This window comes from Desmodus rotundus, chromosome 11 (assembly GCF_022682495.2).
Source record: "Desmodus rotundus isolate HL8 chromosome 11, HLdesRot8A.1, whole genome shotgun sequence".
In the NCBI taxonomy this organism is placed as follows: Eukaryota; Metazoa; Chordata; class Mammalia; order Chiroptera; family Phyllostomidae; genus Desmodus; species Desmodus rotundus.
The window spans coordinates 77,280,074-77,295,087 of NC_071397.1; positions in this window are offsets into that span (position 1 = coordinate 77,280,074).

Below are 15,014 nucleotides of genomic sequence, written 5' to 3' on the forward strand. Positions count from 1 at the left end.
TATTTTAAAAAAACAACCTGTTAATACAATTCTTTCCACATGAAGTAGAATGTTTTAGTTTATATTATTTTTTAAATGATCCAAGTAGTATATTTTAAATCATATTACTAACATTGCTACTTCCCCTCGTCCTTTCTAGCGTGACAAATCATTCAAGAACTCTCTCCGTTGTATGGGTAAGAACAAATGCTGTATTAGTAAATGCAAACATGAAAACACAATTAAATCTTGCCTAACTAGCATTTTGAATAAACCACTCTGCTAAATTGAATTTTCAGGTTAAGCAGCAACTTCTCTTGGTTTTAATGTCTGTGATTAAATATCTTCCTTAAATTCCTTAGCTGCCTTAAATTCCTTTTGGAATCAAGAACTATATAAAAGAAATCAAATTAAATATATGTCATTTCCCACCTTAATATGGTTTATAGGAAACATAATTTAATATTTGAGAATTATAGGAAATATCAGATAACCCTTGCACCCCTGGCCTTCCTCCTCTGACTGGACCACATACCTCCGGGCCTGGAGTCACCCATATCGCCCAGGAACGTAAAACAACAGGACAGGGGAGGCATCACACCTGAGCAGCTAGAAATAATGTCAAGTCTCAGAGCAGGTGCTGCCTTGTGTGTGAAAACGTGGGGAACCCAATTTGGAACAGGACCTTGCATCCCACCCGCTTGGACGACACCTGAATGGGGAGACTGCCAATTTGTTTGCTCTCCTGTATGCTTCTCGTACACTCCTGCATTCACGTGAGTGGCCAGGCTTCGTAATTCCTTGGATTCTCAATGCTTGGTACCTAGAAGATGCATAGTAAAATAGAAATGCACGAAATATCCATTAAAATCTGTCGTGTGTGACATTGAATAAAAGACCTACAATTTTTTTATTGGATTATCTTATCTCTAAAACATTGAAAGGCATTTTTACCTCAGAAGGTTGTCATGGGAATTAAATGACAAAACACAATGATCACTAGGCAGAACAGACGAGGCTCCTTCTAGTTTCTCTACACTTTTCTTTGAGGCTTTGAAGGGCTTGCCTTGACCTTCTTTGAAGCCTTCACAGTTGTAATAAAACCTCACAAGTTTCTGAGAGCTGAATTTATCTGTCTTTTTCTAGGTTTCCCCTTGAAGCCGTGTTACTGCTGGCAAGGTCCTGAGGTGGGTGCCCATGTCAAAGACGGCTGTCTACAGGTGTGAGTGGCCAGGTGTCCAGTCAGCAGTCTGTAGGTAACATTTACCCCCAGCAGGGGCACCTGATTCTGCATGGTGACTAGGTCAACAGAGTGCTCTGTGTTGGGAATTTTAAGTATAAATTACTAGAGTGAGCTGTTAGTAATAGAGGCAGGTGTCTATCCACTCATTTCTTCAGCCAGCACTTCGTGAGCTTCAATTCCCCACATACGCTTCTAGATGATGAGAACATGGCCTGTCCTCCCAGTACTCCTATGCTGGCGGGAGAGACAAACGTGTACTATATTTGATTTGAAGATGTGCACTTTCTCACATTTTCAGATTTCTGGAAATGGAACACATCTTACGGCTCCTGGCATCTTACAACCACAGTCCTAGCCAATGGCGGCCACAGAGTCATTTTCCTACATGAACTTAGTTTTGTATCTGTTCATACCAACAACACAATTAAGTTCTGTGTATTGTTGGTACTATACATGTAGACTTTCATACTATTTAAACTGTCTTCAAAAGACGGTATATTTATATAGCTGAAAAAGAAGAACTTATTTTTTAGACAGCAGGGCTAAGAAATAGAGCAAGGAGACATAAATTTGCTATTAGAGAAGCAAGTAGTACCATTTGAAGTATGGCCACGATTCCGTATTTCTTGCTTTATGGATTCTGAGAAAGGAAAACACCCATAAGAAGATGAAGCTGTGTTACGTTTTATTAGGGAGCTATTGTATAGGGAGGTATTGTCAAAACACTGACATTGAGTATAAGTTGAAATATATCTGAGTATTAAATTCTGAATGTAAAGATGTCTTAGGTATAATTTAATTGATTTATTATGCTTACAGCTTCCTTTTTTCTGTGAAGGACATATGATTTTTTTTAAAAAAAAGTCTAAATAAGTCTAAAACAGCTATTTCAGTGAATATAAAATAAAAATTCTAAGTGCTAAGAAAGATGATATGAATTTTATTTGTCAGAGTTTCTTTTTTGTTAATGGGTATATATAATAATGGCATATGTTTCAACTGTTAACATCTCAGAGCTGCTGAAATTCAGTAGCTATATAATGTCAGTGCTAAGTGCCATAAAGAAAAATAAGGCAGATAAGGGGATAGAGAGTAATGGGCAGATTATACTATTTTTGGATGTGATGTTCAAGGAAGGCCTTTCAACTAAATAGACATTAGAGCAGAAATCGGAAAGAAGCGAGAAAGTGAGCCATGTAGTTATCTGGGGGAGGGCTTTTCCTCACAGAAGGGCTTACAAAAGGAAAGGTTCTGTGGAGAGAGCATGTGCGAAGTGTTTGAAGAATCGCAGAGAGTTTTCTGTGGCTGCAGCATAGTGAGGAAGGGTGAGAGTGAAGTCAGAGAGGTAGCGGGAGGTACACATTATGGAAGACCTTGTAGACCATGGCAAAGACCTTGGATTTTATTCCAACTGTGGTGGAAAATCATAGAGAATTTTTAACACTCTGAATACTGCATGGAGAACAGAGTAGGGAGCAAGTTAAGAGAATATTGCACTAATCTACCAAAGACATGATAGCAGTTTATGCTAGAACATTAGTGATAGAGATAGTGAATGCAGTTTGAATACAGTTTGGAGGTAAAATCCACAGCCTGTGCTGGTGGGTTACGTACGGAAATGTGAGAGAGAGAAAAGAATGAAGAACGGTTCCAAGCTTTTTGGCCTGAACTGCTCATTATATGGTGGTGATCTAACTGAATAGGTGAGGCTCTAGGAAAATTAGTATCTGTGGAGGGTGTTGAGGAGAGATTTCATAGATTAAGACTTTTATTTTGGACATGTTTAAGTTTAAGCACCTAAGAGGGAAAAGCAAGTACACAGTTATATATAAAAATCTTTAGTCAGGGAGAAGTTAAGGCGGTAGAAACACATTTAGGAGTCATCAGGGTATGAATGGTATTTAGAGCCATTGGAGAGGATTAGCTCACCATGGGAGTGAGTAAAGGAGACTGAAGGGAGGCAGGCAGCCAGTGACTAGAGGGAAAGTCAGGAGAATTTAGAAATCAAGTGAAGAAAGTGTTTCAAGATGAGACTAACGGTGTCAAATGTTGCTGAGAGGTCCATTAAAATGAGACTGGAGAACTGACCATTGGATTAAGCAATGTGAAGGTCAGCAGTGGCATTTGACAAGAATAGTTACAGTGGAAATGTGGGAAAACAACTTAATTAGAATAGAGTCAAGAGAAAGGGAGAGGTAAAAGGTGAAGAAAACGAGACTAAGGTGAAGAAAATGAGACTGAGGATAGAGTATAGGTGACTTTTTGAGGAAGAAAAGAGAAATGAGTCAGATGCTGGAGGAAGACGTGAGGTCAAGAGTTTTCTTAGTGCTTTTTTAAATACGAGAATTATTACAGCCTGTAGTTGTGGTTGATGGTATGAACGATCCAGTGCGGAAAAAAAATAAGAGATACCAAGAAGTAGGTAAAATACAGGGCATTCCATGCATACGTGGAGAACTTGCTCCATAGATAGGAGCATAGACAGTTAAGCCACAGAGAAAAAGAAATTATAGTTCAAACCCAAGTAATATTGGGAGACGGTGCATAGGTCTCTTGTGGTTTTGCAAATCATGCAAATAGAGGCACTGACTCCTTTTGTTTCTAAATATCTTTTCAAGGATATTTGTATAATGAACAGCCTTGGAAAAAAGATATTTCTCCTTCTGAAGAAAAAGTAGGCATTCTTACTCTCTATTATAAAAGATATGGGTCCTTAATCTCAGATTTCTCTCCTGTAATACAGAGATACATGTGCAGGCATCTGTCTGGGCTCATCTGGGAGGGAGGTCAGGCAGGGGAAACTGACAGGAAATATGCTAATGCTCATGTTGCTTTCCGCTGTGAGTAATAAAGTTTTTGTTTCTGACACAGTAGTCTTGTATCTTCTGCTGGCATTCATGACAGACACTGTAGCAGGCTAATTTATCAGCTTGAAAGTAAGGTGAAATCTCAGATCATCCACAGCCCTTGACGCACAGGCTGGTAAACTTGGTGATAGGATTATGAGCACATTCCTCGGGTAAAATAAAAAGCAAAGGCATAGTCCAAGATTGAGAATGGGAATGACAGTTTGGAAGTTAACAGACCAAAGAGCAAGTATGATGTAAGATATTAGAGAGTGAAGAGATCAAGGCTTGTAGTGACATTGCCAAGTCATATTGGGGGCACAGCTGAGTGTTTGTTACCATAAAGTGCCAGAAAATTGTATAGTCAGTCATTTTTCTCTAGCCACATTCAGCACCTGGGGTGCAAAAAAAAGAAGGAACAGGAAATCAGATTTAACTAGGAACCAGGGTTTTATCCAAGGTGAGAATGTTAAAAGGAGATTTGGGGGGACTGAAGAGTTGTTGAAATAAGCATACTACAGGGTGTGATCTTAAAAGGTGTTTTGGTTTAACAACAAAATGTTTGAAATTGACATTTTAGAAGTGGTAACATTATTGGTGATTGGTCCCTATGTGAATATTGATGTCACCAAGAATGACGGCCAAGGTAGTGGCAGAGGGAGGAGTAATGCCAGGGACAAAACCTCCAGTGAATGAGGAAAGCATTGTAGATGACTATAATGAGGAGGTGTCACGGGCTGGTCAGGGTGGCTGGCAGTCCATACAGTGGGTACCTTCATAGAAATTAGACAATCACCCTCTTGCATCTGGCTTTAAACTAGGCTTGGCAGAGGTTATGTCTCTGCACATTAGCCAATGGCACTCTCCCACTGGTCACAGCCATCACCCACACTGTGTTGCACAGGTTCTGTCTGCCCGACACTATGCTGTCACCCTTAATCAGGTGGCAGGTGTTTTCCATACAATAGGCTTGAGGGGTTATTTTTGTATATTTGTTTGTTTTAAGTAATAAGGAGAGTTTTTCTAGAAATGGCAATGGGTAGCAAGAATGTGGACTTCCATCCTATGCCAAGACCAAGTGGTTTGTGGAGTACAAAAGAATAAACAGTCAGCGCTTGTCAGGGGAAGCTGAGTCCACCAGGGAGAGTCAGGCTTTACTGAGAGAAACAAGGTTCAGAGGACGGTATTTAGACATGGAACACTTAACTGATGATGGACTATGAGTACCAGGGAGTCAGTGGGTAGATGTAGTTCAAAGACAATTTTAGAATTTTTATTGATAAATTATGTCCGATTGAAGATGTACAGAGTGCTGCAAAGTGATGTGAATTATGTGTGATTAATTTATTATATTGGTATTCATTTAGGTTTGTTTGTTTCCATTTACATACTGGTTAATGATTTACCTTTTTGCCCTTTTAGGTTTAATTTTGCATTTTGAATACTTAAAATGTTAAATGGTTCACCCTGTTTCCATCAACCACATTTAGGAGACAAATTTTTAAGTTTATGGTTTATTCTTTCTGTTTCCCTTTGTAAAAATAAGCAGGTACATGTATATGTTCTCATTTCTCATCTTATGAAACAAGTGATATACTAATAAACTTTTTTGCACTTTGTGTTTTTATTTAACTGTATTTCATAGAATCTATATAAGTTCATAGGGATCTTTCTTCTTCACTCTTTTTTAGCACTTCACAGTTCTCTTTATTATACTTATGCATTTTTTTTATTTTCTAGGCTTAAATTTTGGGTAAATTCCTAGAAGTAGTATTTTTGCATCAATGCAATAATCCCTAAGTACTTTTTTTAGATATAGTTGAATTCTGTGTAATAAAGCTTGTATTATTTTGCATTCCCACGAGCAATACATGAGTGTTTTAGGCCAACATTTGAGGCAAGTACTTTCCCATCACCTGAAAAGTCTTGTCTATTAGTTTAAAAAGGCGGAAAAATGGAGTCAGGATAGAAAGACTTCTTGTGGTGGTTTCCACTGGGAATAGTGAGAAGTGAATGGGACAAAGAAAAGGGGCAAAAACACACCAATGTATTTGTTGAGTAAAACATAAATGTGACAGTTGAGACCCATGTGGAAAGGATATATTTTTCAATGAACGTTGTTGACTAAGTGGTCAATTATTTGGGGGGAAATTGTCGCATAGCAGTTGCAGATTGTGTTGTTCAGCTACCCTCAGATCAACCCCTGTAACAACCACATACACACATAACCACAAAGCCTGGATAAAATGTGAAATCATATCTTTCTAAAAGCATAGGAAATATTATGGGATAGTAAAAAGTGTCAAGGCCCAAACTGAAAGAAAATAAGAACCAAGATAGTTCTGTTAACTCAAAAATGCCTTCGCCCTTAGGGCATTTTCTGATCTTTGAAAGGTAAAAGTTTAGTTTTAACAACTTGTGGGTGAGGGGAAAGGAAATCAAAACCCATAACTCATTCAAGATAGGAGCTCTCCTTATAATAACCTGGCAGCCCTATGGGCTAGTACATCAAGGTTAGGGTGAACCAGAAGTTAAAACAAAACAAACCTCCAAAGTAGATTTAAAACCCAAGTTTAGATTACTTGAAGTGGTGATTTAAGACAGCCTTCGTCTGACAGAAGCAAGTATAAATCCTGTCTAGAAGAAGGTACCATCACTGCAGATCTCAGACTATTCCCCCCCACAAAAAATACAAGATCCAACATGTAACAAATGATATGGAGGCAAATAAGGAAATGAAACTCCATGACTGAGAACCAACAGAAACAACAAAGAGCAGAAGTAGATACACAGATACTTCAGGTATTAAAATTATTAGACACAAATTCTAAAATAACAGTGCTTGCTATGTTTAAAGAAATATTAAAAATATTGAATATATCTGTAAAGAAGAAAGAATTATAATAAGTGATATTGCAGATTCAATAATGGGCCAAATGGAATTTCTACAATTAAAAAAACGAGCAAAATTAAAACTAAGTAGATACATATCTCACACCATATACAAAAATTAACTCAAGAAGGGTCACAGACCCATACATAAAAATTAAATCCATGATACCTTTAGAAATACACATATGACAACATCTCTGTGATTTGGTGGGAGGCACAATCTTCTTAGGTAATAGGAGGCAATAAGCAGAAACTAAATATTGACCAAATTAAAATTTAATACTTATCAAAAAACATTATTAAGAAAATGAATTGGCAAGCCACAAACAAGGCAAATGTTTGCAAATTGTATAATGGATTGGTAGTCATCATCTATAAAAAATCTCCTACGAGTAATAATAAAAAGATAATAAGCTCAATTTTAAAAATGGACAAAAGGATTGGAAAAATAGCTTATAAAAAAGAGATAGTTGAATGGCTAACAATTTAGAATTCTACAAAAATATTTCACACCAAAGGAAATATTTATGCAAAAAAAATTGTGTGTAGATAAACATATAAATTAATGGAACAGAATAGAGAATTCAGAAGGAGAGTTAAACATACATGATCAATTGATGAGTTCCCAAAGTAGTTCCGAAAAGTTAGTTTCATGGAGAAAGAATTGTCTTTCAAAGAAATAATGTTGAAAAAATTGAATATCCACCTGAAGTAAAAAATAGACTTTGATGCTTACCTTGCACCACACACAGAAATTAACTTGAACCAGATCATAGGGAAACCAGAAAGCATGAAATACACTTCTGAAGGAAAATGTAATTGAAAGTCTTCATGATCTTCTCAATAGGCAAAGATATCATTTACAAGACACAAAACCCACTAACCATAAAATTTAAACAAAAAGAAATTTAGAAGATTTCATCAAAATTAAAACTTTCTCATCTTCATTATTAAAACTGATTCCAATTCTGCTAAGGCAATATAAACGTCCTAAAAACTTATCCTGCCATTGATAACAATGATGAAATGTGAACAAAATATTTAAAACAACTACCTGAGAGTTCTAAAGTGTAAGAGAAAACAGGCAGATTGTGGAGAACAATAAAACATAGGGAAGTGACAGGCACAGCGCACGTGTACTGTGGCTTATTGGGGTGAGTTTACTGTGATGGCTGCTGTTGCTGCTGCTGTTGTTTGCAGGTTTCCCCAGAGGGAGTCACAGTCGTGAAACAGGGTGAACAGCCAAATCCCCCAGGGAAACTGACATATTTCTTGGTAAAGGAAACATGGAAAGTAGTCTAAATAAGCCAGAAAGTGAAGAAGAATCTTGAACAGAAGAGAGCTGGAGAAGGGAATTACCTAATTTTGCTCATAAACACGCTAAGAGTCTGTCAGTCCCTTGAACTGTATATGCTTGGAGCAGAAACAAAACAGCAGGGCCAAGGCTCAGAGAAGTACATTGAGACTTGGACCACCACTCAGAACAATAAAAAGACCTTACCATCTGAACCCAACTAGATTAATTGCCTGCTAAAATAAAAATGTCAATATTCTCTAGGGGATTATAATAGAACCCCAAATCTACACATCATATGAGTCACAATGTCCAAGACATACTCCAAAATTACTTCTCATAAAAATAACCAGGAATATAGGTTCAGCTGCGGTGGGGTGGAGGGATGAGGAGAAAAGGCATACAACTGTAATTGAATAACAATAAAAATTTAAAAGAAAAAAAGAAAATAAATAACCAGGAATATCTGACCTACTCTAAGGAGAAAAGGCAATTATCAAATGCCAACTTTGAGATTAAGAAGGTATCAGATTTATCAGACAAGGACTACATGGTAGTAATATAATTTCCAATGAGGTAAAGATGAACACACCTCTAATGAATGAAATAAAGGGAATCTCAGCAGAGAAACATATTGCAAAAAATAACCAAATGGAAAGTTTTAGAGTTAAAACATACAAAAGCAATAAAAATTTCACTGGCTAGGCCCAATAGCAGAATACAGTTCACAGGAAAAATAGTGAGTAAACTTTAACTCGATCAATAAAAATTTTCCAATCTGGAGAACAGAGAGAGAGAAAAAAAGGTTAAAAAAAAAAGCCTAAGAGGCTTGTGGAAAAATATCAAAAGATCTAATGTATTTGTAACTGGAATCCAAGTATAAGAAAGAGTGGAACATAAAAAAATATTTGAAGAAATCATGGTCAAAATTTTCCTCAATGTTGTGAAAGATATAAATTAACAAATTCAAGAAGTTCAAAGAACTTCAAACAGAGTAACTTCAAAGAAAATCGTGCCTAGAAACATCATGACCACACAGCAAACAAGGACCTTTTTAATCTTAAGAGTAGTCATAAAAAGAAATAACACATTCATGGAGTAGCAATGATTTGAACACCTACAGATTAAGTCAGGTGACATGGAACAATATCTTTAAAGTGCTGAAAGAGGAAAAAAATTACCAACCCAGAATTCTATATCTAGCCAAAAGATCCTGCAGGGTTAGGAAAGATAAAGACATTTCTTCTTCTTCTTTCCTAAGGTTTACTTTATTCTCATTCAACACAGAGGGGAAGGGAGAGAGAGAAAGAGAAAAACATAGATGTAATAGAAACATCGATTGGTTGCCTTCTAACCCCACAACCTAGCATGTGCCCTGGTAGGGAATTGAACTGGTGAGCTTTTGGTCTATAGGACAATACTCCAGCCAAATGAGCCACACCAGCCAGGGCAAGACATTTTCATACAAAGGAAAATTAAAAGGTTTTTTGCCAATAGCCATGCACTATAAAATATGCTAAAAAAAAAAAAAAAAAAGTCCTGCAGGCTGAAGTAAATGATGCTAGAGGGACATTTGGATTTCAAATACAATAACAAACATCAAAAATGATGAATATCTAAATAGGTATAAAAATCTATATTTTCCTTTTGAGTGTTTTAAAATTCACATGACTTTTTGAAGTAAAAATTATAATATTGTCATGTATTGTTTTCAATGTATATGGATATACTACATATGATGTCTGTAACATAAAAGATGATGGGGAGGATTAACAATCTATATTGTTGAAAGGTTTCTATATTTTACACGATGTTGTTAGTAAAATATTAGCTTTTGGTACACTATGAAACATGACAGGTAGAGAGAAAGATAGATAAAATAATTCCTACATCAATCCCTAAAAGACATATGCAAGGAAGTATATCTTAAGAGCCCATAGATAAAATGAAATACTAAAAAAAATTTAAAATAATCCAAAATTAGGCAGGAAACGAGGAATAGAGGAGCCAAAACAAAACAAAACAAAAAGCTGGCTGACTAAATCCATCTATATCAATAATTGTATTAAATGTTAATTGGAGCCCAAGTACCCTCAAATCTAAAAATCCAAAATAAAAATAGACACAAAACCCTGACTGGTATACCTCAGTTGGTCGGGCATCGTCCTGCAAAGGTTAGGGTTGCTGGCTGGGTTCCTGGTCAGAGCACACACTTAGGCTGAGGGCCCATCCTAGGCAACCAGCTGATGTTTCACTCCCTCTTTTTCTTCCTCTTTTCCCCTCTCTCTAGGAATAAATAAATAAAGTCTTTTAAAAAAATAAAAAATAAAAATATTTTCAGACTGGACAAAAGAGACCCAATTAGATCTGCCTATAAGGGACCCACTTTAAATATAAAATCAGAATTAGGTTGAAAGTAAATAGAAGAAATAGGAAATAGATTGCGCAAAGAACAAGCACAAGAAGGCTGGAATGGTTATATTCATATCTAGATAAATAGTCTTCCAGACAAAGTTTATTACCAGAGATAAAGAAAGACATTTCATAATGATAAAAAGCACAATTTGTTAGGAAGAAACAAATGTACAAGCTTAATAAATGAACTTCAAAATGTATGAACATATAAAAACTTATGGTATGTTCATGCAATGTAATACTACTTAGCAATAAAAAGAAGATATACAGATGGCAAATAAACATACAAAAATGCTCACCATTATTATCCATTAGGGAAATGCAAAGTGAAACTACAGTACAATACTACTACATAGCCACTAAAATAGCTAAAGTCATAAAGATTGACCTCCCAGGTATTTAGAAAGACATAAAGCAACTGGAACTCTCATGTAAAATGATACAACCCACTTTGGAAAAGAATTTGACAATTTTTTATAAAACTAAATATGTACTACTATATGATCTACCAATTCCAATTCTAAATATTTAACTATGAGAAATGAAAGCAAATTCCTACACAGAGTTTACACAAGAATAATTATAGCCACTTTATTAATAATACTACCAACCTTGAGCTATTAAATTGCTAAAGATTTTAAAACTGTAATGTCCACTGTTGGTGACAGTGAGGTAATTCAGGCCTATTCCTCCACATCCGGCAGAAACATAATGTGGTCAGAGGAGTCCCAAGATTTTATTTTACCAGTAACGCAGAGGTCCTCACAGGGGAGGTGTGTGCTATAAAGAGAGGGGTGGAAAGTCCTGCACCCTGGAAAACTAGTTGGTTAAACATTTCATTCCATCCCCAGGACTCTGATTGGTGAAACTCCCAAAGCCTCCCCACCGTTCCTGTTAATTCCCAGCTTTATGCTCGGTGGTGTAATTGGCCTCAGGCTCCTGTTTGTATGCTGTCTTTGTTTCTCTTTCCAACAATTCAGCTTCTTCACAAGTCTCCGAAATCCACTCATAGGGGTGGGGTCACATCCTTAGATAACACAAGATGTATTTCTGTTTTGTCTGTCCTGTCCCCAAATAGCCTCTGGAAGTTTAAAAGTCTTCTCTGTTCTATAGAGCATTTCAGCTCTTCCAAATTTCTAATTCCAAAGTTGCATAGTAAGCCCTTCGAGGCACTCAGGAGAGTATTCTAAACCTCCTGGTCTTAGAAGGGTTATCAATGGCAAATTTTACCACTGCCTCAGTAAGTCCACTTTCAGAACGAAAGAAATAATCAGATACTCATTTCAGTACTTTAACCACCAAAACATTGTAAACAATTTAAATACTAAGCAAAAGGGTTAATACATCATGACATAAGTCACATGAGAGAATGTTATACCCCTATTAAAATACGGTTTTAAAAAACATTTACTATGGGGAAATTTTGGCAATATATATATTTTTAAATACACTGAGGTACAAAGAACAAAACAACCAAAAAGGCTAGACCCTAATCTCCCTCCCCATCAACACTCTAATAAAGAGTAATGCATGTATCAGGTTATAAAATTTAAATAATGCGGGAAGTTACTAAAAAGAAAGTGAGAGGCCTCGGCTTCCTTCTTCCTTTCTCCCACCACTCTCTCCAAGTGAACAATTGCTTATTATACTTCCTAATTTAAAAAAGCATAAATCTGCATAAATTCACATCTATCTTTTGAAAATTTTTAAAGAAAAGAAGCCTACAGTTTACATTGCTTTATAGCTTTTTTTATATTTATGACACATTGTAGAGATTTTCTAGTATTAGCATATGTATATGTTTGTATGTGTATATATTTAATAGGGTATAGATAATATTCTACATGATTTCATATCAACATCATGTTAAAATATCTTATTTTTGGAAACTCTAGTTGCCATATTTTTATTCCAAAAGATTGTTCCAATTTACACTCCAATTTACAGAGTTTTCCTACATTTTCATTGCATCTGTACTGTCATTAAAATTTACAATGTGTATTTAAAATAAAGTCATTACACTACCAATTAATGGGAGCCTGCAATGTGAATTTAAAAGGCATGGCCTGGTAACAAAACTCATGGCATTGTACTGCACTGTATGACAATTAGAAAGATTAGGGAAATATGGTTCTCAGTCTCTCCTCAATCTAGTAATCTGGAGGGGGGGAGAAGATGTAAACAAGAAACAATAATACAAAAAAGAAAAAAGAAAAGAAGAAAGTCACGAAGAGAGGAAAATAGCTGTCATGTAAAACTTAAATGAAGACTAGAGCTTGGAGGAAGAAGTGATTTATTTCTACTGACATTGTGAAAGACTTCATAACACAGGTGCCAATTTACTTGGGATTTAAAACCCACAACAGCTACCATTTTTTGATATTTAGCATGTATTAGGCACTATACTGATTTACTTTAAGTGCATTTTCTAATTTAATCATTATAACAATATGAGGTAGATAAGATCCTCATAGGCATTTTATAGGTTGGAAAGCAGGAATCTGAGTGAAATTAATTGCTTATCATCACACAGCTATTACCACACACCTTCTGTATGTAGCTCATTTAATTGTCACAACATTCCTATGAAATAAGCACTGTTGTCATCCTCTTTACAGGTGATAAAAATAAGGCAGAGAAGGTGTTACTTTTTTGCTCAAGGTCACAGTGACAGATAGTGGCAGATCAGGGACACAAACCAAGGCAATCTCAGAGCTCAAGTCCTTAGTTGACTCATTGAGGATGCGAAGGGGCACGGGAGGAGGAGAGAGCTGCATGAATGAGCAAGGTGAGTGTGAGGGATGGATTGGCTGGGCCAGGCTCTGGAAGCACACTGAGGAAGGGAGTTGTTCACTGGGGACTGGACAAGGCCAGTGGGAGTGAGAATGGAATAAGAGAATGGAAATGAGATACATTGCAGAGTTAGAATACAGACTCGATGACTAATTGGATGCCTCAATCACAGCCCTCTCAGCCTTCCAGTCTCTAGAGGGTTTTACCCCTTTAGTTAGAGCCCACAGGTGGCCTTTTATTCCTTTCCTTTTGATTATTTTAGAGGTCTGTTTCTGGATGCTTCCGTTAGAGTTGCAATCATTCTTGTGTAGTGTGGGCTTGAGAAAGGATGATGCTAATGAGCTCTGCAGTTCAAGAATACTTCTTGCTCCCTCAGTCATACACAAATCATGAGGTTAGGGTAGTGGTTATCAAGCAGCTTGCAGGAGAAATCGTGCACTTCCCTCCAACAGTTTCTAACATGAATAAACAGATATGTCCAACTGACATTTTCCAGATATCCCAACACTTCTTCAGCGTGCGACTCTACTGATTATTCCCTCCCTGATGTTCTTCTCTCTGCCATTAACTTCCGCAATACTATTCCTACTGATTTTCCTCTTACCTTTCCAACTTGCCTTTCCATTCCTCTTAAATAGTATCAGTTCCTTGTCTTGCCAGGGAACCATGTGCCCTAAGGTTTGCTCAGCATTCTTCATCATTTTTCCCTCTGTTTACTTCTGGTACAATCTCAAATAAATTTACTTAGAACATTTCATCTGTCAGTTCATGAAATAAGAGGATCTGAACCTTTTATTTCACTTCTTTTACTCAAAGAGACAGACTCCTTGCCCATCACTGTATGCAACTTGGAATAGGCCTCTGTTGCTGGACTACCACTGTCCTCATTGCAGTTTTTTGAATGGCACATTGACTTAACTTCTACGTTTGTCTGGAGGGCAGCTTCTCTCCTGACCCATGTGTTATGCTCCAGACTCATGTGTATCAGAAGCCAGGCTGTCATCGCACAGGCACTTCAAATAAACATGGCCAAAGTGGAATTAACTAATTTTTTCTTTTGCTTTGTGTTTCTCTTTGGTCTCATCCAGGTAAACAGCATCCTTATCTATATCCCATATCCTCTTTAGGTATACAAGTCCTAAATCTAGTCACCATCTCTGATGGCTCTTCTCTTAACTCCACAGCCAACAGTCACCAAGTCTGCTACACTAAATCCTATCTGCTCATTCTCTCTGTTTTGAAGATTACGGACTTAGTTCAAATCCATAGTATCTTTAAGCCAGTATACTTCTAATAATCTAATTGGTCTTCCTGGTGATAATTTCCTGACAGTTAACTGCAGTTTTCCTCCAATTTTTTTTTATTTTATTTTTTTACTGCTGTTTGAGTCAACTTTCTAAAATGATCTTATCTTATCGGGGCTCCCTTGCCAGTTGTGTGTGTGTGTCTCTGATCATTTTTCTTTATGGATATGAATGTTCTACCCTTTCAGGAGCTAAAAGTAAATAATTTTACTGTAATATGCAAAATATGGTATTGTTGGAAGCGCATG